At 45.8% G+C, this 21,483-nt stretch overlaps 1 protein-coding gene across 1 annotated transcript in view; it reads left to right on the top strand.

Moving 5' to 3' along the window:
- Aff1 (ALF transcription elongation factor 1) overlaps positions 1 to 21,483 on the top strand; it is a 162,985-nt gene that overhangs the window by 20,279 nt on the left and 121,223 nt on the right. The window lies entirely within an intron of this gene.

Genomic DNA, 21,483 nt, shown 5'->3' with positions numbered 1-21,483 from the left:
ATTGGAAGTTCAGTGTCAAACTGGAACATACATGGAGGGAGGGAAAAGTGGGTCTGTTAGCTAGATCATCAGATTCTGTGTTTCAGGATACTGGCCTGAGCATACGTTAGGGTTTTAGGAACCAGGCATTGAAGCTGTCTGTGCTAACGGGTGTCTTTAATGAGTGCCTCCATGGAGAGAATCCTCTAATACCTGGCTTTTGCTCTCCCTCATCCCTTCTACTCAGCATGTGCAGTTTAGAAGTTGCCTTTTTTGTACAAAGTGAAAGGTGTTAATTGTGTAGAATTCACTACCTTTGTGATGTGTGCTCTGTAGTAACTTTTGATGCAGTCTTGAAGAATACCTCCATGGATATCCAGAAAGGATTTCCAACGATATGGTTAAGTTCTTTAAATTAGCTATTAAAAAAACACATTAAAATTAAAAAAAGAAAATGTGATTCACACCACTCAATTAGTATTTACTGAGAAAGAAGAAACGGAACCTGGGAACTCAGGACCAAGTCTGTTCTTCCTGCTTCCTCCCCTATGAGGGTCACTTATGGAATTCAGTGCTGTGATCTGCAGGTCCTGTTGTGAATTTTGGTACATTCTCTTCCCTACCACAGGGACCTTCTAAGACCAGAGTATGAAACTGCCCCTCCTTTGTCTTTTAAGTTTATTCATAATTTTGGCTACACTTAGGTTTTTATGGTCTTGCATAAATGTCTTGTCCTTCATAGATTGGCTTTGACTGTGCTTCCAAAGGTCTTCCCTACTCCGTGCCTGTATTCTTAGCTGACATTTAGGTGGCTTCAGGTTTTCTCATTTTAAATGAGAATTTGTAAGCTGGTGGCATTCATGGTGGATCTGGTCTCCATATGGGCTTTGCTTGGCCCTTCACAGCATTCCAAGAGGATGATCTTCAGATATCGCCTATAGCCATCTAGATTTTCAGTTGCTGAGAATTTTAAGTTTCAGGAACCCTGGAATATTATGCTTATAGTCATAGTCATATAGAATGGAATACATGTGATTCAGCACACATATTCTCTTTCTAAAAGATTTATTTGTGTGTGTGTGTGTGTGTGTGTGTGTTAGGTTTTATAGTCTTGCATAATGTCTTGCACACGCATGCGCACACGCACACGCATGCACACGCATGCACACGCACATGCACGCACATGCATGCCAGTGCATAAGTGTAGGTGCTCCTAGAGGCCAGAAGTGTTGGATTCCCCTGGAGCTGGAGCTGTAGTTTCCAGTTGTTGTGAACTATTCTGAACTCTGTAGAGGGTGTGGGCAGGACTTCAGTCTCCTGCAAGGGCAGTGTGTGTGCACTTAACCACTAAGCAGTTTCTCCAACCACACCTTGTCTTTAAGAAAGAGTTTCATGTAGCCCAGGATGACCCATAGCCCAGACTGGCCCTCCTGATCTTCCTGTCTCCACCTCCTGCAGCCTGGGACTATGTAGACTTGACCCTCTGTGTTGGTTTGAACGCTCAGCTATTTTAGGTCAGACCTCAGTTCTCTAGTCTCGATTGCCCAGTAGCTTTCATCACACCTTTGCCAGAATGTCAAGATGATGATTCCCCTTAGTCTACAGGTCTACAAGGCTTCTCCCTGCCAATATACTTTGTCACTTGGCTCTAGGTAAAGCCTTGATGCCTTTCAGTTCTGTATAATTGATGCCCAGCTCCAACCAACCATCTGGTCAACCTGGGTCCCCTTATATTCAAACTCTTTTACCTTTCACTATTTTGATCCATCTGTGAATACAGCCTAACTACATGTTGCTGTTGTTGCTATTGTTGTTTTTAGGACAGGATTTTTTGTAGCCCTGTCTGGTCTGCTCTTGATTTGCAGACTAGGCTAGTCTCCAACTCGGAGATCCGCCTGCTTCTACCTCCCAAGTGCTGGGACTAAAGGCATTGACACAAGGCCCAGCTACGTCCTCCTATCAACAAGAAAATTATATGGGTATGGTGGCATATGTCTTCAACCTCAGCACTGGGAAAGCAGAGGGAGGTAGGCTCCTCTCTGATTTCCAGATCAGCCTGGTCTACAGAGTGTGTTTCAGATCTGTTAACATTACCTTGTGAGATCTTGTCTCAAAGACACAAAAACAAAGACAAAATCAAAACAAAAAGAAAGTCCTGGTGCATGTTTGTAATTCCACTGCTCAGGAGACTAAGACCAGAAGATCAGAGTTTAGGGTCAGCCTGGTCTACATGAGACCCTAGTGTTTCAAATAAAATGAAATAAAAGATGATTCAGAAATGTTACTTGTTGCTCTTGCAGAGGACCCAAATTTGGTTCCCAGCATTTACTTTGGATAACTTAAAACTACCTGTAAGCCTGGCTGCCTGAAATCTGTTGCCCACTTCCGGCTTCTAAGGGTCCCAGTACTCACACACCCCCACATTAGTCAGCATATATACATAATTTCAAATAGCCAGGCAGATGTCTTGAATTCTAGCAGCTGGGAGACAGAAGCAAAGAGATCCCTGCATTTGAGGCCAGCCTGGTGGTCTACCTAGAGAGTTTAAGGCCAGCCAGGTTTACATAACGAGACCTGACTAAGAATCAATCAATCACCCAATCACTCAATCATCTATCTATCCTTTTGTTTTAGAAGCAGAGTCTCTCTAAGGAGGTTAAAAGCATACACCACACCACTATGTCTGGCTTATTACTACTACTACTACTAGTAGTAGTAGTAGTAGTAGTAGTAGTATTTTGCTTTATTTAAAGCTGATTGGTGGAGGCAAAGGCAGGGGGATCTCTGTGAGTTTGAAGCCACTCTGGTCTACAGAGCTAGTTCTGGAACAACCAGGACTCCGGAGAATGATAGGAAAGTGTTGCTTTTTCTTTTATGAGACAGGGATATATTTTAAACATATATGTTTTTCTTACTGTATGCATTTATTTATTTCTGTGTGCTCGAGTGCGTGCGTGTGCGTGCGTGTGCGTGCGTGTGCGTGCGTGTGCGTGCGTGTGCGTGCGTGTGCGTGCGTGCGCGTGTGCGTGCGTGCGCGTGTGCGTGCGCGTGTGCGTGCGTGCGCGTGTGCGTGCGCGTGTGCGTGCGTGTGCGTGCGTGTGCGTGCGTGTGCGTGCGTGTGCGTGCGTGTGCGTGCGTGTGCGTGCGTGTGCGTGCGTGTGCGTGCGTGTGCGTGCGTGTGCGTGCGTGTGCGGTTTACATGGGTATGTGCATGCCACATAGTTTGTGTAGAGATCAGAGGGCCGTTTGCAGGAGGCTATTTGATTTGTCCTTCCATACCTTGGTTCCAGAGATTGGGTCAGATTGCTGGGTTTGGTGGCTTATCTTTACCCACTGAGCCATCCCACCAGGCCCCCAAGTACCCTTTAGGGCAGTGGTTTTCAACTTTCCTAATGTGGCAACCCTTTAATACAGGCCCTCACATTGTAGTGGCGCCCCCAACCATAACGTTATTTTTTTTTTTTTTTTCCGGAGCTGGGGACCGAACCCAGGGCCTTGCACTTCCTAAGCAAGCGCTCTAACACTGAGCTAAATCCCCAACCCCTTCCTCTGTGAATCTTAAAGGAAACTAAGGTTTCCATACTGTGCTATCTTTGGGATGGGGCCCTGGTGGGACACTAGAACCAGAGCGAAGCTAAGAGGTGGTCAGGAAATATTTGCTTCAGAGCTGAGGGGAAGAAATTTTATTTCAGAGTTTCGTATATCCCAGATTGTTTGGGTCTGATTTAATCTTCGCCCAGGAAGGGTGATACTTATGTTTCCAAAGTTGTGCTGATAAGTGTTTCAGTGTTTGGGGAACTCAGAGGGCTTGTATTTTGTTATCTCTGATCTGGTCAGTGGTGTCGTCCTCCTGCAGAAAACTGCAACACTGTGTGTCTCCTAATTGAGAAGAGTACCAGTTACTGAGGAAGCTACAAGGTGTGAACCAGATTAACACCTACTATTCAGACCGGTTTTCCCCAGGGACTGTGAAGTGCTACATGTGTACTAAAGAGATTAATGGCCTTGTGCTGTTTTCTTTTCTCCGTCTTCTCCTTCTCCTTCTTCTTTTTTTTTTAAAGATTTATTTATGGGGTTGGGGATTTAGCTCAGTGGTAGAGCGCTTGCCTAGCAAGTGCAAGGCCCTGGGTTCGGTCCCCAGCTCTGAAAAAAAGAAAAAAAAAGATTTATTTATTTATTATATATAAGTACACTGTAGCTGTCTTCAGACACACCAGAAGTGGGCATCTGATCCCATAACAACAGATGGTTGTGAGCCACCACATGGTTGCTGGGAATTGAACTCAGGACCTCTGGAAGAGCAGTCTGGGGCTCTTAACCACTGAGCCATCTCTCCAGCCCCTCCTCCTCCTCCTCCTCCTCCTCCTCCTCCTCCTCCTCCTCCTCCTCCTCCTCTTTTTCATCTTCCTCTTCTCTTTCTTTCTGAAATATGGATTGACTTGGCATTGTAATGAAGCCACACCCGGAAATATGGTGTGCAGACAGAGACAGGGTTTTCCAGGTGAAGTAGTTTCTGGCCTGACTTGCAAGCTGCTTGTTGCCCATGCTGCAGCTTTCTGTCATTTCAGAAACAATTGTTCATTGTCAGGTTTTGGTCACTGTTCCTGGAACTTTAAATGAGTTTGAGCTTGAGGAGGTGTTTGGTTTGGGGTTTATCTCCCAGACAGGAGGGAATCTTTTTTTTTTTTTTTTTTTTTTTATTTCCTTGTGTGTTTACTGAAGGATTAGTTAATCTGGGGGAGGGGGTGGGAAGTAAGGATTAAATTGTAGAAATAGAGGTAGTGAGTCATTTCCCAGTAAGATCATATGACCTGTCATCACAATCATGACAGGAACTGTGGGCAGGATCTGTAACCAGCTGGTGCAGTGGCCTCTCCTGACACAGTTACAAAGGCAGATTGATTGCTTGACTCTTAGAGCCTCGGCAAACCGGCTCAGGGGGATCATGTGCTGTGGCTGCAGCGTCTTAAACCCCGACTGACACCAATCTCCCACTCAGGCAACCTTTATTCTCCTTCAAGGGGGGGCTTTGGCTAGCAGTCAGACCCTAAACAGAAGGGCCAGCCTCTTCAGAAGCCCATTACTTCCCATCTACAAACAAACAAGATGCATAGCAGTTGGTAGCCTAAGGTGTGCGTTCATAGGTTCTATGGTAGCAGCGCATACCTTAATCCCAGCACTGAGAGGCAGAGGCAGGCAGACCTGTGAGTTTGAGGCCAGCCTGGTCTACTGAGCAAGTTCCAGGATGGCCAGGGCTACACAGAGAAACCTTGTCTTGAAAAACTGAAAAGAAAGAAAGAAAGAAAGAAAGAAAGAAAGAAAGAAAGAAAGAAAGAAAGAGAGAGAGAAAATCTCCCATAGTATTTACACATCTGTAACAAACTTAAGGTATAATTTACACCCATTTTAAGTATACACGTTAATACCTTTAGCCCAAATTTATTTTTTAGCATTTTCTTAGTTTTGCACATGTGGGTATTTTGCCTGCATATATTTGCATGTGTTGGGTGCGCGTGTGCATGCCTGGTGAGCCCAGAAGAGGCCACCCGGCCTCCACGATGAGCTGAGAGCTAAACCAGGGTCCCCAAAAGACTAGCCAGTGCTCTTAACTGCTGAGCTCTTTCCCCAACTCCACGACAGCCCACTTTTAGGAATTCTCATCGCTAATAATGAAAGCTACATTTTTGGTAGTAAATCCTGGTATCTCCATTCCCACCTATTAATGCTATGTAAAGCACTCGTCAGCCCGATGCTTTTATATCTGTTTCGGGTAGTTCATACAAACGTACACGTGTGTCGAGGCGTGCATTTATTGCTTCATTCATTTCTATCGCCAAATAGTAGCCCACTGTGTCTTTTTCTCACTGTACTTTTTTCTACTGTGAATTGTGTGCATGTGTTTTTATTTGGGTGGAGGGTGGGCATTTAGGAGACCTGTGTACTTGTGGGGCAGCTGTATCCAGAGCCATCTACAGGTTATTCTAAGCACACAAGCCTTAGAGCCTAAGGTGGCTTCACATTTAGCATGTGGCTTGCCCCCTGCCTTCTGTCCTAGCTGTAGGAAGGCTGACAACTGGAGCTGAGGACGTAATCTTGTCCCTGCTCTCCGTGTAGCGCACACTGCCCAGGCCATCCTTTCTGCTTAGGTGGGAACATCGCATGTGTTTGGATTCTGTCAGATGCCAAGGGAGGAAGGATCCTTTTTGTCTGAACAGCTCAGCTGTGACCTCTCTCATCCTGTGAGATTGGCTGGGAAGTTCCTTCAGAATTCAGCGACCAGAGATAGAATCGTAATTTCACTTCCCCCTGACTTTCACAAGCTTGGGGTATCATTTCAAATCATGACCTTGGTTTTCTGTCCTTATATTCCTGAAACCTGCAAAGGCTCAGATGACTGTGTGCATGAGGCCACAGGGCGTGCTAGAGTCACTAGATGGCTGGGCTCTGAAGCATATTGAGCAAGCAATAAGAGAAGTAGCACAAGAAGACCCCATGTGCTTTCATCTACACTTCGAGCAGCTTGTCCTAGCACCTGTACCAAATGAACCCATTTCCCAGCCAGCAGCGCAGAAAGATACTGCTTTGTTATCATAAAAAAGTTTGGGGGTTTGGGGGAAGGGGGGCTGAAGAGATGGTTCTGCAGTTAAGAGCACTGTCTTAAGTTCAATTCCCAGCAACCACATGGTGACTCTCAACCATTAGCAATGGGATCCAATGCCCCCATGCAGATAAATGTGAAGCCACCTTAGGCTCTAAGGCTTGTGTGCTTAGAATAACCTCTGTGTCTGAAGACCGCGGCGGTGCACTCATAAATAAAATAAATAATTCTTAAAAAAATAAAATAAAGATTTATAGGGGGCTAGTAAAGTGGCTCAGGGAACAAAGGTGCCTGCTGCTAAGCCTGACAGTGACAGCCTGAGATCAAGTCTCAGGATCCAAGAAATAGAAGAGAATAGACTCCCCAGGGACTGTCAGACTCCCCAGGGACTGTCACCCTCGAGATCTTAGCACAGTTGGGCAGATGACAAACAAACAAACACTTTTTAAAGAATCTGACCTTGAGTTCTATTCCCAGCAACACACACACACACACACACACACACACACACACACACACACACACACACAATTAAACCCTGGGCTTGGTATGGGGTTCTGTTGTGGGCTGGCACACAGTGCCGTTAATCCCAGCACTCAGAAGGCAGAAACAAGCTGACCTGTGAGTTGTAGGCCAGTCTGGTGGTCTAAATAGAGACGTGGCTAGTCGAGGCCACACAGTGAGACTGTCTCAAAATAAATGAAAAATAAAATTGGTACAAGACAGGCAGCATATATTTATTAAGTCAGGGTGTTCATAAATTATTTTAGTAAACCAAACATACCTTATTAAAGCAGCCAAAAGAGGAAGTAATTGAAGATACATGATTTCTCTCTTGTGTGTTGTTTTAGAGACAAAGTTTCACTTTGTAACTTTGGCCAGCCTGGAACTGGCTGTGTTCCTATCCTGGAACTCAGAGATTCCTTTGACTCATAGACTGGGATTAAAAGTGTGTAGTGCTGTGTCTGGCCCTCAGAAACTTTTGAAATGCTTTAAAATTGCTTGCACATTAAGCACTAGGTCTGTGTCAGTTCTTTCTCTGGAGCCCTGCTCTGGAGCATGGATCCTGATTACTGTGGGGTGAGGGCACTGTCTGCCTGAGGACTGTTATATCAGGTATGTTTCACGTTGACTATCTGTTTGCTTCTTGTGGGGGCCTCGACTGCATCTGTACCAAGGTGACTATCAGGTGGGGGTTCCCAGGTCGGGTGTGGCTTTGCTCCCCACCCCATCGGTTTGTTTGCCACCCTCTGGAACAGGCTAATCTTTCTTGGGAGGGAAGCCACAAAACGCCCTACACAGGGCAGCCCCCAGCTTTCTGCTCCTCTTAGACATCCATGCCCCAAGGCTTTTTTGTGCACTGGATAGTTCAGTGGGTAAAGGTGCCAGCTGCTTGCTGGCCTGGGTTTGTTTACCAGAATTCATTAGTGGCTGAGAACTTGTTCTTGTAAGCCATCCTCTGGCTTCTACGTGTGTGGTGGTGTGCTCAAGTGTGCACACACAATAAGTAAATATAAATAAGGTAAACCTTTTAAGAGATATATTTAATCACTGTGTTATAATTCATTTTTGAGTCATGGTCTTGCTGTGTAGTCCAGGCTGGCCCCAACCTCACTATCAGGGGCTCCGTCCCCTGAACACTGGGATTGCACATGTGCACCAGGGTGACTGCCTAAAAATCTGCAATTAGTTTTTTTGGTTTTCTGGGACATGGTCTCACTGTGTAGCACTAATTAGCCTGAAATTCAATATGTAGGTTAGGCTATCCTTGAACTCCCAAAGATAAGCCTGTCTCTACCTTCGGGGTGTGCTACCATTCCCTGCTTTTTTTAAAAAAAAAAAATGGTATTCTTTAATTTAAAACATTTACTTTTTAAAAAAATCTGCTTGGCATGGTGTAGAGTGCCTTTAATCCCAGCGTTTATGAGTCAGAGGGTAGAGGGTCTCTGAGTTTAAGACCAGCTTAGTGTACATAGTTCTAGGACTGCTTGGACAACAGAGAGACCCTGGTCTCAGAAACAAACGGACAATGAAAGGTCTCCGTCTGGGTGCTTTCCTCTTTCTGTCTACCCCTTCAGACTTCTTAGCTACTTTAGAGTTCTTTAAACACTTAAAATTCTTTAAAAGAAAGTTCCACAGGGTAAGGCTGAAAGGGGTCATGGGTACCTTATGGTAACCACAAGTGTGTGTAGGCTGGTGATTCCTTTACACCTTACCTTGGAGGAAGTGACCGCCTTGCCCTAAGGGAGGAACACTAGAAGGATCTGTAAGGCTAGACCCCTGGGGCTTTCTAGGAAAGCAGAGAAGTCAGAGAAAGTTGTTCCAGATGGGTTGCTTATAGCCAGAGGTTGCTTCTCTGGGCGGGGTTGGGGAAAGGGGCCGTTCTAGGCAGACCAAACACAGGGGTGTGCTGGAGACTTCTGAGGGGAAAAGGGGTGGAGGGGGGTGGGGGGGAGGAGAGAGAGAGAGAGACAGAGAGAGAGAGAGAGAGAGAGAGAGAGAGAGAGAGAGAGAGAGAGAGATCTTAAAGCGGCTTCTCCCACAACTTCGATATAATAATTGGAGGCAGAGGCAATGAATTTTTTTCTGACAGTTGGCTCTTACTGGGGGCTGGGCTTCGTTTGCAAGTGAAAGAATTGCAGTCAGAGTCGTTGAAATCACAAAGGACCCCAACCCCTTTCACATCAAAGTGTAAAAGAATCCCCCAGAGGCTGATAAATGGGGGGCTGCTCCACTCTTACTTGTAAACAAAGCTGCTGGATGACCTCTAGGATTTTGTTTCATTTGGTTTTGTTTTTTAATTAAAAGAAAACAGGGTTTCTTGTGGTGGTTGCCGGCAGCTCCAGAAAGTTTGCTTTTCTTCCTGGAAGAAGATTGACCCTTACTAAAGTCGTGGGCAGACTGAGAGGTTACCTACAGATGCACACCGGTTCTCAACTCCTGGGAAGATGCTCCCTGCATGGGGTGGCCCTGCAGGGATCTTTTTTGTCCTTTACAGTAGGGCTAGGTATGGAGGGATTTCTGAGTCCTGCTGTCCTAGGAAGATTGAGAGTTTAGATCTTTCCCTCCCCATCTAACCCTAACAGCAGAAGAAACACTCACACACAGGGGCATAGAGCTGAGTTCTAAAGAAAACAGGCAGTATGTTAAAACAAAACAAAACAAAAAAAAAACCAATTCAAAAGTAATTGTAAAGTCTTCACTCAAAGATTGAAGATAGGGTTTCTTTTATGCAGTTACAGGACTTTGAATGCGGTCAATACCTTTAGCTTGTAGCTGGAAATAATAGTATTTGGAACAGTTTTCTATTCTGAAAGAGACAACACCAAGATCACATTTTATGCAATTAAGACGTGGACTGCTGTCCCCACTGAGGACATACTTGGCCCCGAAGGCTAGGGCTCACCCTCTGTAAGCTGACCGTTCCTCACCTGACTCCTGTCCTAGCCCTGCAGGACTCAAAGCCGGAGGTCAGAGCATGTCTCCCGTGACTGAGCTAGTGCTGAGCAGGGCTAGCCCAGCACTGGTCCCCTGGGAATTCTGATGCTTTCTTGTCTTTGCAAATACTTGGTAATAGACCGCTGTCTGTGTTCCCTGGTAGCTGGAAGAGTGTGGAAGGGAGCAGAGGTCACAGCTGGCAAAGAGCTTGGAGTTCCTGCAGGGCTGGCAGGGGAAAACACTGTCCAGCTGAGGTGTGCTCAACTATATTCAAGCCTGCCTCATCCACTTAAGAGGAAGGGTGGGTGACACCAGCCAGTTAGAGATGCATGTCACTAGCTATGCACACTCAGTTGTGTTTAGAGCGTAGGCACCACAAGGTTAAAGCAACTTTCCTCTTTAACAGGCTTTGGCTAAAATTCAGGGCATCCTAGGCAAATGCCGTGTCACTGACCACTGCCTTGAGCCAATAATATTTACTTGAGAGCAACTAATATTTAATGGGCACAGTCAGGCCCTTAAACATCTCTCCCCTCCCCTCCCCCCATGCTTCTTTCATCCTGTTTTTATGCAGGGTTTCTTTCTAGCTCTGACTGATCCTGGGGAGACATATTTTCATTTCAATCTTACAACCCCTAATAGATTTACATTTTGTAGGCGATAAACAAGCAAATTAGTTGATTCATCTGTGGCAAGCAGTCAAACTACCTTTCTAATTTTTATTGATAGATTTTGAAACAGGATCTCACTCCAGCTCTGGGTGTCCTAGGACTCACCGGCCATCCTCCTGCCTCACTCTTCCAAGTGCTGGGATTACAGGCATGAACCACTATGCCTGTTTTAAGTTCTACTGTTATCGGACCCCTAAGACCTCCACTCAAACCCAGCTATGCATTAGCTGCTCAGGACCTAGGAACAGGAGGAAGGCAAGCACTGTGCACCCTGGCTTGCCTCGGAGATCTGTGCTGGATCTTTCTGGAGCCAGCTGTCTCTTCTGAAACTGTTAAATTAGACAGCAGGTTGCACCTAAGGGATTGGGTTCAGCAGTGCAACCACAGTCAGAAGCACCTTTCCCGGTGAAAGCACAAAGTTGATTACCTAGGAGGAAACTCCGGCGACTAAGGAGCCATATGTCAGGAGAAAGATTTGTTAGTATAAAATACAAGGGAGGAGGCGCTGGTGTTCCTAGAGTGATTGCAGTCCCTGCAGCCCCACACAGGTGTCAGGTGGTGGCCTCGCAGATCACTCTCTCAACGGTTACACTTTGCAGCTGCTCCTCTTTTAGACCGTCAACATCCGGCAGAGACTTATTTTCCTCCAGTGGCCTCTTGACGCCTGAGATAGGACATCTCCTTACGTTAAGAATGGAGTACCGACTTCCAAGTGGGAAGTAGTGTTTCAGAGGCGAGAGCGCAGAACAGAGCAAAAAATACATTTCAGCAATTTCCTTCACTGGGCTGCAGTGGTGCTAGCCCGCTCTACAGTGAGTTCCGGTAGGGCCAGGGCTACACAGAGAAATCTTGTCTTGGAATTCCTCCTTTGAGATGTGCAAAGCTGGCAGAATGATCACCTCTAAGCTGTTCCTTTATTTTCGTACAGTAAAAATAGGTGTGTGTGTGTGTGTGTGTGTGTGTGTGTGTGTGTGTGTGTGCGAATCCCCACAGACTGAAGCCAGCCGGTCTGCATAGTAAGTTCCAGGACAACCAGAGCTACATAGTGAGGCCTTGTCTTAAACCAAACCAAACCCTGCAGATGTATTGATGGTACATGCCTTTAAATGATGATGGTGGTGGTGGTGGTGGTGGTGGTGGTGGTGGTGGTGGAGGAGGAGGAGGTGGTGATGGTGGTGATGATGAAGGTGGTGATCGTGGTAGTGGTGGTGTTGGTGGCGATGGTGGTGGTGATGATGATGATGATGGTGGTGGTCGTGGTGATGGTGGTGATGGTGGTGATGGTGATGATGATGGTGATGATGGTGGTGGTAGTGGTGGAGGAAGAGGAGGAAGAGGTGGTGGTGGTGGTGATGGTGATGATGGTGGAGGTGGTGGTGGTGGTGTTGATGATGATAATGATGTTGGTGATAGTGTGGTGATGATGATGGTGGTGGTGGTGGAGGAGGAGGAGGAGGTGGTGATGATAGACGTGGTGGTGGTGATGGTGGTAGTAATTGACATTATTTTGAGACAGAGTTTCTTTAGCTGCTCTGTAACTCACTATACACCAGGCCTGCACCTACATCTGCCTCCCCAGTGCTGGAATTAAAGTTGTACACCACCGTGCCCAGCCTCAACTTGTGTGGTCAAATCTTGCTCTTCCTCCTGGGTGTAGCCGCATCTCGGCTTATGTATCCGACTTTGCAGTCTGATTAGATCCTGCAGATGTCTTAGCAGCTTTATCCAACAGTTCACCAGCGAGACTCTATCTGAAACAACAAACAATGAACTTTGCCGACTCTCTGAATTGCTTCTTTCTGTACAATTTTTTAAAGGCAATTTCTTTTAAAACTCAAGATCTAATAGCCTAGCCTGGCCCCCAACCCTATATGTAGTAGAGGCTGGGTTTGAACTCCTGATCTCACTCGCCTCATCTCCTAAGTGCTGGGATTGCCGACTTCGCACCGCCATGCCAGCCCCTGTATCTACTTTCAAAGTGGCTTTACCACCCGCAGTGGTGGTGCCCAGTCTGCACTTCCTTGTGAGCCTGAGCTAGGCTGCCCTCTTGTCCTGCAATCCTTTGGTATCTCTGTAAGTAGGTTAGCGCTGACTCCCTGCTCTCTCCACCCACCCTTCTCCTTGTTAGGAGGGCATCATTAGACTAGGGGAGTTCTGAGCCATCTCACTCCCATGATTCTCTTTGAGGTCCTAGGGTCCCTGGACCTCACCTCCTGTTTGTCAGGACTTACCTTCTACCAACCCTGTTGCCTAGCGACACAAGTCCCACAAGCGCATCTATAGACTTCCCATGCCTTGGCACGTGCTGTGTCTTTCATCCCTGCTTTGCCCCTCTGTTCCTTTATCTGTAATCACTACTAGGAAATCGTGGGGCTTTTAGGAATATATAGGACGACACCTCATTGCATATGTGGCCAACCATCAGTGTAGGCTTCTTGGAGGTAGAAGTGACTAGGTATAGAATTGATGTGGAGGGCTGGAGAGATGACTCAGTGATTGAGAGCATGTGCAAGTCCTGAAGAGAACCAGTGCTCGGAAGATCCAATGCCTCTGGTCTCCAGGAGCACCTAATATGCCTGTCTGGAGTTCATTGCAGGTCAGTGCTCAAGATACATATTATTCTGTAGAAAATGGATCTCAGTGAGAAGGTGGGAATGCTCGAAAGAGAAAAGAGTAACAATTCAGTGGCAACTTAGTAACAAGAAGGCTCCAGAGATTTAGCTAAAGTGCAGGGTCTGGGATCTGGCTCAGTCCAGAGGGCTCTCACCACAACTCTGTGTCTCTAAGGCAGTGAGAGGGTTTTCAACCTGTGGGTGGGTCCCGATTCTTTCATAGTAGTTGCCTGTCAGATGTCCTGAGTGCCAAATATTTACCTTACAGTTCATAATTGCAAAATCAAATTTATGAAGTAGTAATGAAATATTTTTATGGTTGGAGGCCACCACATGAGGTATTAAAGGGTTGCAGCATTAGGAAGGTTGCAAACCACAGCTTTGAGGGCTAGCAGTCTACCTAGGTTTGGTACACAATTAAAATGAAGGAAAATTGACTCTGCTGTCAGGAAACACCAGGAAAAGGCATCGGATCCCATTATAGGTGGTTGTGAGCCGCCATGTGGTTGCTGGGAATTGAACTCAGAACCTCTGGAAGAGCAGGCAGTGCTTTTAACCTCTGAGCCATCTCTCCAGCCCCCTCACCCCCTTCTTGTTAATTTCTTTGTGTTTGTCTACTCATTTATAGAAGGGTCTCATGTAGCCCAGGCTGGTCCCAAACTTTTCCAAAGATAACCTTTAATTCCTATTCCTTTTGCTTCCTCCTTCCAAGTGCTCAGATTACAGGTGTCCTCTGCTCAATTCCTCCCTCTCTTTTTTTTTTTTTTAAAGTTTTTAAAGATTTATTTATTCATTATGTATACCACATTCTGCCTGCATATATGATTGAAGGCCAGAAGAGGGCATCGGATCTCATTACAGATGGTTGTGAGCCACCATGTGGATGCTGGGAATTGAAATCAGGACCTCTGGAAGAGCAACCAGTGCTCTTAACCACTGAACCATCTCTCCAGCCCTCCTCCCTCTTTTTTTTTTTAATGCCTGGATTTAGAATGTTTCGAGATATAAATTGACATCCCTTCATAGTACATTGTAGAATTTTTGTAGTCATGCATGCTGAGATATGACATTTTCCTTACATTTAGTGCCTATGATGGGCAAGGATCTCAGGAACAGAACTTTGGTGACCTTTCAAAGGGCTTTATACTAAGGGGGATGGGAATTAACTACTTTTGTTAAAACAAGCTGGCCAGTGGGTGGTAGGTAAGCTACAGGGAGAGATTTATGAGCAACATCCTGTTCTGGAATCACTGCCTGGGACAGAAGAGGGGGAGCAACGGCCTTGTAAATCAGGACGGCAGCTCTGGGGTGGATGTCAGTCACTAGAGAGCCTGCATACCACGGGGCTGAGCTCTTGAGTCCACATAGGTGTCGGTGCCAGTTAGGTGGGTCCATTTCCCTAAGGAGAAAACAGAGCTGAGCAAGACAAAGACGGATGCTACGGTGGCTAAAGCCACATGTAGTCTTGTCATTGCTTCCTGAATTGTGAAGAAAAGGAGAGGTGAGCCATTTGGGAGGGAGGAGGAGATGGGGTGTGTGGTGCTGGGTCTGATGTTGAACCCATCTCTCCACGGCTCCCTGCTTTGATTCTTTCATAGTTTGCAGCATCTTTGACTCAGCCGCAGGGTGTGAGTGAAACCTAACATCTTGATGGAAGGGTGAAGCCTTGACCTAAGTCCCCCTTTCCTCCAGTGAAGACAGATCCGTCCTTCAGCAGAACAGTGGATTCTGAGACCACGGCTCACCAGTTGAACACTCGATGTTCCTTCAGAATCAAGAGTTCAGTCCCAGGTCCCACACCAGCTCATACTGCCTGCAACACAATCTCCAAAAGGAGCCACTGTCTCAGGCCACCGTAGACATTGCACCCATTCTGGCAAATGGGCATGCATATGTGGTTTTTTTTTGTTTTTTTTTTTTGTTTTTTTTTTTAACTTTAAAAAAAAGTATAAGGTTGGGCTGGAGAGATGGCTCAATGGTTAAGAGCACTGACTGCTTTTCAGAGGCTCCGAGTTCAAATCCCAGCAACCACATGGGGGCTCACAACCATCTGTAATGGGATCTGATGCCCTCTTCTGGTGTGTCTGCAGACGGCTACAGTGTACTTATAATAAGGTTGGAATGTATCTGGGTTGGCAGCGTGCCTGTCTAGCATGCACAAAGCCCTGAGTTTCATTCCTAGCATTGTATAAACTGGGTGTGGTGGTACTCTTAGGGTGGCAGTAGTAGCCACAGGCTAGTTCCGGGCTGGCCTGAAATTCCTGGGGTTCTTATAGGTAAATATAAGACCATGACCTGTGTTTGAAAGCCTACAAATTAAAAATGAAAGGATCCTGATTTTTACGAGGTATGAGATAATTTTCGTCCACCAGGTGTGATGGCACACCTCTTTCATCCCAGCACTCAGGAGGCAGAGGCAGGGGGAATCTGTGAAAATGAGTTTGAGGATAGGCAGGGCTACACAGAGAAATTCTCTCATGAAAAACAAAATTACTATTTCTTGCTAGATTAGTGGGCACGTCGTGGGTTTGGGAGTAGAGTACTTCAAGTTGTCCAATATAATTGCCCCTCTCCCATTTGTGTGCTTAGAGTCAATAGTTTTATGTTTTTAAGTTGTGAATAGAGATGTGCTTTATAGGAAAATTTATGACGCTACTCAGCTAAAATATTTTTTACACCGGTTCCACTTCCAGTGCTGCATGCACATCTGCACATACACGTGTGTGCACACATTCACAAATGTTATTTAATAAATGTCGAAAGCTAAGGGTTTATTCTTCTACTTCCCATAGAAAGTGAGACTGTCATTTAGTTACTGCATCGTCACTGATACAACCCCAAGGGAGAAGCTCTCCCACCCTGTGGTGGCTTGGCCCCTATGACAGTTCAATATGTCATAGTTGGTTCAATATGTACATGTAGGAGACTTGCTCACCCCATGTTGGCTGGAAATCCAACAGAGGGGCTGAAGGGGAGGCAGACTGAGACTTGAGCCCCAATATTCCCTTTAAGGGACTTTCTTGACTCTAGGTCCCATTTCCCAAAAGTGCTGCCACCTCTCAGAAGCCCTGCAGGTTGAGTAGAGTGTCAGGTGGGCAAGGAAGCAGCAAAGGGGTAGTGAGACTGGAGAGAGCATTGAGGAAGGAATCAGGTTCCCCAGGCTCAGGATTGGTAGGACATAGAAAGGGCCTGTAAGAGCTTTTTTTTTTTTTAACAGGACATGAAAGTCACTAGGTTTCTTCCAGAGAAGCAACATGTCTGAGCACGTCTTATGTTGTAGTAGGCCATGGGGAAACCCCCTTGTAGTGGACAGGAATCTTACTTCCCTCTTACTTTCAGAGAAAACAGAAGTAGGAGAAGGGAAACCATTCCAGGGTTGGGGCTGGCTCTGTGTTCCCGGTAATCACTGTTTTGTTTTGTAAGCAGCTTGGCCAAGGTTTGATAAGGAATCACCACCATGGGACAGGCCTAGTAGAAAAGGAAGCTTTTTGAGGGAAGGGAAGGAGACCTAGGAAAGGGGTAGAGGCAGAAAAAAAGTAAGGGGTTGGGGGTGAGGAATACAGAGATGGACAAGAAAGAGGGAGGAAGAGGCCATCCAGGAACATGTGGAAACAGAAGGGGGGGAATGGATGGATGAATGGATGGATAGACAGACAGACAAATACATGGGAACAGAGAGAGGATAGATAGGTAGATAGACAGACAGACAGACATAGATAAGAGCAGTCTTCTTTTACACCTAGCTCCTGGCAGGCAGCAGGGCAAGCTGTTGCTAGGTAACTAATAGGCGGAGTTTAGAGGAATTGCCAACATTTCTTTTTTTTTTTTAATCTCATTAAAAACAAGGAAGTAGGAATTAGAGAGGTGGCTCAGCAGTTTAGAATTTGGAGTTCAATTCTCCAAATACGATGGCTCACAACCATCTGTAGTGGGATCCGATGCCCTCTTCCTGCACACAGCACACCTAACATGCAGGTTTACCACTTGGATACATAAAGTAAGTTATTAAAAAACAAAGAACTACAGAGGGGTGATTGGTGGACTGGAGTTGTCTTCTTTAACTGTTTCCTACTGACTTTGGGGTAACGACTGTCTTTGGGAAACCTAAGGAAATTGGGATGTGTGTTAAATCCTGGAAGACAGTTGGCTGTTTCATTGCTATCTAGGGTCTCTGGAACCATCTGCAGCTAGGGAAGTACAGGCCCAGTATTAGTGTCTGGGAGGGTAGACCAGAGCACCTCTGGGCTGCTTCTCTGGAGCTGCCCTGGAGGAAGAAAATGAAGTTAAACAGACTCAGGACCATTTTCTTGAGTATACATTTGTAACCCTTAGGCCCATGGTCTTGATGTTTTGGGGAGGGGAGTCCCAAACTTAGGGAAATGGGGTGGGGAGGAATCCCACCCTCTGGAATAGGCAACAGATGGGGAACTCGGCCTATTGATTGACAGGGGTACTTATCTGGTCCAGTTGACCCATGAGAGGTAGATCGGAGGCTTACAAGAATCTTTTGACCTTTACAAAAGGGATGAATTCGTTAACTTCATGGATAGTCTTTAAGGTGAGCTGAGGGAAGACCTTTCTTGGACCAGAACGGGAAGAGGAGCTTCCCCCTCTCTCCAGAACACTGAGTGTCTGTAAACCTAGTGTGAGAAATAGTTTTTGTTTTTGTTTTTAAAGATTTATTTTATGTATGTGAGTACACTGTCACTGTCTTCAGACACATCAGAAGAGGGTACCAGATCCTGTTACAGATGGTTGTGAGCCCCCATGTGGTTGCTGGGAATTGAAGTCAGGACCTCTGGAGGAGCAGTCAGTGCTCTTAACCACTGAGCCATCTTTCCAGCTTGGAGAAAAGCTCTGTATTCACCTGGACTGAGTTCTTGCCTAGGGGAGAGGAGCAGATGGATGATCCGGATGAGGAGTCTGGAACATAGTCTTCTATTGCAGGAATAATCTGTTACATTCTGAATGTCTCTCAGATCAGGGAAAGGTAGTGGGTTCAGCTGCAGGAGAAGGCTGGAGACATAGTTGCAACTACTCTGGCTAAGCTGGTAACAGAAAGGTAACCAGTGGCCCATACTGTGGCCAGGGAGAAGCAAGATAAGTTCATGTAGATTTCTGGGAGAAAGTACAGTAACATCTTCCTTCTGGAACTAACTGCAGGCAAGTGTAAAGACAGGCTTGTGACTGATTGGTTTAAGTAAAACGTTAATAGAATGTATTTTATTAAGATGTACTGTTTGGGGCTGAAGCCCTGGGTTCAATCCCTAGCACTGCCTACAAACTGGGTGTGGTGTCTCCCCTTGTAATTCCAGCACTCTGGAGTTAGAGGCTGGATGATCAAAAGCTCAAGACCTACTTGAGTATGTAGTAAATCTGAGGCTAGCCTGGGAAATTCAAAAACAAACACTATTTCTTTGTTTTGAAATCGAGTCTCAGTACGTACGTAGCCCTGGTAGACTTCGCAACTCAGAGACCTACCTGCCCTTCCCTCCCTAACACTGGATTAAAAGTGTGCACCACACCCATAAGTACTGTTTCTTTTTAAAGCAGTCGCTAGACATTTCAACTCGCTAACGGGGCGGCTGGCCTTGGATTCGCTGAGTGGCTGAGGCTGGTGTTTACAGGTGTTTCTCCCCGTGCCTGACTTGCAAATTTAAATTTAAGATTATATCTCCTGGGGCTGGGGATTTAGCTCAGTGGTAGAGCTCTTACCTAGGAAGCGCAAGGCCCTGGGTTCGGTCCCCAGCTCCGAAAAAAAAGAACCAAAAAAAAAAAAAAAAGATTATATCTCCTGGTCATTGGCTAGCTAGAGCAGGGCCAGTCTGTAGAGAAAAGAAAGTTTAAAAAATGAAGGAATGTGGGAGAAAACAAAGAGATAACAGCACCTGCTCTGGGAGGTGTGGGAGGGGTCAGAGTCTAAGGCTCTTGACCTTGGTCACAGGTCTTGTAGGAAGGTTTGTAGATGGGAAGGTAGTGAGTCCTCAAGAGTTAACTTGGCAGGGGTTGGGGATTTAGCTCAGTGGTAGAGTGCTTGCCTAGGAAGGCCCTGGGTTCGGTCCCCAGCTCCGGAAAAAAAAAAAAAAAAAAAAAAAGAGTTAACTTGGCAGGCTCTCGGTGCAGTGGATTAGCCCTGGTGAAGCTGGAGGTGGGAGACCGGTTAGGTCAGGTCCAGTGCCCATCACACCTGGCTGCTCTGGCTCCACTGGGAGGGGTTTGGAAAGTGTGGCTTCCAGGTGGTGGACTGTAGAAATGACCTGCAGAGCAGCCTGGTAGTTCGTGCTGTTTCACCTTGGCTTCCTCCTTCCATCTCTATTCCCCCCCACCCCCAGCCTTAAGTCCCTGTACTGTTTATTGCAGTGAGACAGTGTGTGCAGATAGCGCTACTGTTGAAAACTTTACAAGTACAGAGCCAGGGAGAAAATGTACTCCTTGCTTACGTCTGGATGGAGATGGACTTATAGTGAGAATAGGAACATCTAAGGAACACACACTGGCTTGAAGTCTTCTTGGGAGTCCTCCGTTTTAGAGAGTTAAAGCTTTCTTCATCAATGCCCGGAGACGTTGATAAAAGATAAAACCTGACTGCGGAGGGTCAGGATGATCGCTGAGGTGTGACTCAGTGCAGGGAAATCTCCTGTGCAGCCTGGGGGCCCAGGGAAGAGGCTGAGGCAAGAGAAGTGGAAGTTCAAGGCCAATCTGTGCTGTAGTCCGGACTGGAAGGCACTCTGGCTATACAATACCTGTCACAAAAACAAGCGGCCAAATGATGCTCTCTCTGTTTAGCCCAGGCTATCCTTCAAACTCCTGGCAACCAACCCCTGGGCACATGGGAAGGAAGCCTCACCCAGAATTCTCTTAGTACAGTTGGATTCTGCTATACCTAACAGTTAAACTGTCTCATTGAATAGAGACTTTTTTTTTTAAAAGATGCTTCAAATAAGAGTGTTAAGTAGCAATGAAATCTGTATGAATTGCCTTTGAGCTTAACCTTATGCCTCAACCCAAGCCTCTAACTATCTTAAAAATCTTAAACAAGATTCTGGACATTGTCTACAGACAAAACTTTGTCTTAACTCCCTTGTAACCTGGTACTGTAAGGATTCTTTCCATCCTTGTGACTCAGGGTTTTATCTTATCGGCCTGTCTTTCTATCTCGTGTACCTCAGAAACCATCCTAGGAGCTCTTTACCAAAAGAAGAAAAGGAAAAAAAGTCCTTAGAAATACTGAAAATCAGGCGAGGTGTGGTGGTGCATGTCTTTTGTCCCAGAGAGCCAGAGACCAGAGACCAGAGGATGGAGCTCTTTGAGAGTTTGATTTTTTTTTTTTCAAGGCAGGATTTTTCTGTGCAGCCCAAGCTGGCCTTGAACTTATATCTACCTGCTGCCTCCCTAGCTCTGGGATTAAATGCTTGCATCCCATGTCTGACTATTAGTCTTTATATTAAGTTTATACTCTCTAGAGCCACTTACTGAGATGCTGTCTCAGGTTGCGTTCCTGTTTGTACCAGAACCACAAGCTGAGGCATTGTCTCGGCAACAATAAAACTATCTTTTCAGTAAACAGCTTTATGGAACTGGGCAGTAGTGGCACACACCTTTAAAGCTAGCACTCAGAGGCAAAGACAGGCAAATCTCTGAGTTCAAAGCCAGCCTGGTCTACTAAGCAAGTTTCAGGACACACAGAAACCTTGCTAGGGTTAGGATTAGGGTAAAAAACTAAAACGAGGGCTGGAGAGATGGCTCAGTGGTTAAGAGCACTGACTGCTCTTCCAGAGGTCCTGAGTTCAATTCCCAGCACCCACATGGTGGCTCACAACCAATAGTAATGGGATCTGATGCCCAAGTCTGGTGTGTTTGACTGAAGAAAGCAACAGTGTACTCATGCATGTAAAATAAATAAATCAAAATTTAAAAAAAAGTTAAAAAAAAAAAAGAAAAAAAACTAAAACGAAATGAAACAAATATTGCTTCACTCGGTCTTACCTTGAAATGCTTTTTTCTTTTTAAACTTAAAATTTTTATTTTATATGTTGTGAGTGTTTTGCCTACATGTATGTATGTGTATGTGCATATGTATGTATGTGTGTATGTGTGTATGTATGTATGTATGTGTGTATGTATGTGTGTGTATGTATGTTTGTGTGTATGTATGTGTGTGTATTGCATATGTATGTATGTTTGT

The sequence above is a fragment of the Rattus norvegicus genome, chromosome 14, assembly GCF_036323735.1.
Source record: "Rattus norvegicus strain BN/NHsdMcwi chromosome 14, GRCr8, whole genome shotgun sequence".
Lineage (NCBI taxonomy): Eukaryota > Metazoa > Chordata > Mammalia > Rodentia > Muridae > Rattus > Rattus norvegicus.
This window is presented reverse-complemented; position numbering and strand designations above follow the sequence as displayed.